The sequence below is a fragment of the Coenobita brevimanus genome, chromosome 41 (assembly GCF_032717465.1).
Source record: "Coenobita brevimanus isolate Jiangsu-jjx chromosome 41, ASM3271746v2, whole genome shotgun sequence".
In the NCBI taxonomy this organism is placed as follows: Eukaryota; Metazoa; Arthropoda; class Malacostraca; order Decapoda; family Coenobitidae; genus Coenobita; species Coenobita brevimanus.
This window is the reverse complement of record NC_136994.1, coordinates 16,992,242-16,994,741: the sequence shown is the minus strand read 5'-3', so window position 1 is coordinate 16,994,741 and position 2,500 is coordinate 16,992,242. Positions and strand designations below refer to the sequence as shown.

General features: G+C 36.5%; 1 long non-coding RNA gene across 1 annotated transcript in view; it reads right to left on the bottom strand.

The window, feature by feature from the left end:
- The window catches only part of LOC145397436 (uncharacterized), a 4,973-nt gene that overhangs the window by 1,931 nt on the left and 542 nt on the right, over window positions 1-2,500 (bottom strand). The window contains exons 2-3 of the long non-coding RNA XR_013896986.1: window positions 1,731-1,798; window positions 1,295-1,360 (exon numbers count right to left, since the gene is read on the bottom strand). This is a non-coding gene — a long non-coding RNA (uncharacterized LOC145397436). The remainder of the gene's footprint in view (window positions 1-1,294; window positions 1,361-1,730; window positions 1,799-2,500) is intronic.

The following is a 2,500-nucleotide window of genomic DNA, read 5'->3' as shown; positions in this document are numbered from 1 at the left end:
TGATTACATTATGAAACGCGTTGGAACAGAAACCGGTGCAGGTATACTTTGGGGAAAGAACAGGAAACTTTTGGATTTAGATTATGCAGATGATATAGTTTTGATTTGTGATGGGCCAGAAGAGATGCAGAGAGTGTTGGACTGTTTGGTAAGTGAAGGTCGCAAGGTGGGTTTGGTTATTAATTGTGGAAAAACTGAAATAATCAATATGAATATGGAAAATGCGCAGGAATGTGTAATTGGAGGTATGGTTGTAAAGCAAGTTGATAGGTTTAAATATTTAGGTATTTATTTAGCCAAGGATGGTTCTTTGAACTTTGAATTCGAGGAAAGGTTAAAGAAGGCTAATCAGGCAATGGGAATGCTTAAAAATATTTGGAATAATAACAATTTCTCTGTGCATACAAAAATCAAACTTTATAAGGTAATGGTTAGGAGTATCTTAATTTATGGACACGAGTCTTGGTACAGCACAGTGACTATGGAAAATAAATTCTTGGTGTTTGAAAATAAAGCACTTAGAAGAATATTAGGAGTTAAGTGGTGGGAAAGGATACCAAATAGTAGAATTAGAGAAATAACGGGAGTGCAGCCGATCGATGAATATGTTAGATTCTCACGATGGAAGTGGCTAGGACATGTGTATAGGAGACAGGGAATAGTACGAGGTACACCAGGGTGGGTGGCACTTGGTGGGAGAGGTAGAGGAAGGCCAAAAGAGACGTGGGTGAGGACAATGAGACGGGAAGCTGGAGATGAGTGTTGGGGAGATCTTGAGGAGTTAGCACAGGATAGGATGTGGTGGTGTGAGTTCATCGAGGCCCTATGCATCCCCGAGGGTGCAACAGGAAATGATTGATTGATTGATTGATCTTAGAGAATGATCAGCCGACTGGAACCATACTGCTTTCCGCTCTGCGTCAGCCTTAAGGCTGTATTGTAGTAAAATTTCAGCTGACCGTTCTTGCGATAGCCTGGCTGACTCACTTTTCTGTGTTTGGTACAATATCCGGTGATCCGGGTGATGGACTACCGCCATATTTGGCCACAAGAAGCGGACAGCTGTCCGACTGAGTTGACCGGGTTTGAAGGCTCTGGGCCATATAGCCTTTGAAATATCGCAGTTTTAAGATAATAATAATAGCCAATAATAATAATAATAATAATAATAATAATAAATAATTATAATAATAATAGCCAATAATAATAATAGCTAATAATAATAATAGCTGCTACTACTACTAATAGTAATATTTCTTGCTACTGGGCTGTGGGAAGTGTTACTAGCGCTTACCTTCTTGATGGTATTCTCGTAGTCAGCATTGGGGTAGTATTTTCCTGCCGTCTCTATGCAGGTGGCCTAGGGAGGGATATTCATAAAGAGTCTTACACAAAAATACAACTCAAAATTGGCCAAAGAGTAAAGACGAAATTATATATATTAAAAGATATTTCTTTTTATAATTCAAATTAATTTTTTTTCTACGTTGCCTGATTAAAAACACAATCAAAAATAAAACTCAAAATAGGGAACAAGAGTGAAAACGAAAGTATATGAAAAAAATCAGTTTCTTCATATTTCAAAATTCATAAAGTCCATTGTTTACGTTACCTTGTGTACTCAAAAACAAAAAAATATAACTTAAAATAGGGTACAAGAGTGAAAATGAAAGTATATATATATAAAAAAAATCAATCTTTTCATAATTCAAAATCCATAAATTGTTTACCTGATTCTCTGCTTCGTCAGTGTATGCGGTGATGTCCAGGGTATTGTCACGTCTTGCTACTTCCCTGCCTGAGAGCGAGAGAAAATTGTTAGAGTGAGAGAGAGAGAGAGAGAGAGAGGAGTGCTGTTATTTCGTTTGGCTAATTCCCTTTCTGAGAGAGAGAGAGGGGGGGGGGTATGGCACATGGCCCTTCGAAAGGTCAAAGTGCCAAGAATGACAAACAAAAACAAGAAATAATGGATGACGAATACAGCAGAATTATTATCATTATTATTATTATCATCATGAAATATTATGAACAGGTTGGGCAGGATTCACTACTACTACTACTGTTGCTATTACTACTACTACTACTGCTACTACTACTGCTGCTGCTGCTCCTCCTCCTCCTACTACTACTGATAAAAATAATAATAAAGAAAAACACTGTCATCAAATATCACCACATTCATCATTATCACTGTTTCCATCACCATAATCATCACCATCATCATCATCTTCACAACCATGTCATCACCATCTGTCAACATTGTCACCATCACCACCATCATCATCATCACCACCACCGTCATCATCACCGTCACCTTCAAAACCCCAATCAGTTACTATGAACATGGTAGGTAGCATCCGAAAAAAAAAATGAAATTCTGTTAATACTGTAATGTTGACCCAGACTTTCAGATATTGAAAAAAGTCATATATATATATATATATATATATATATATATATATATATATATATATATATATATATATATATATTTTTTTTG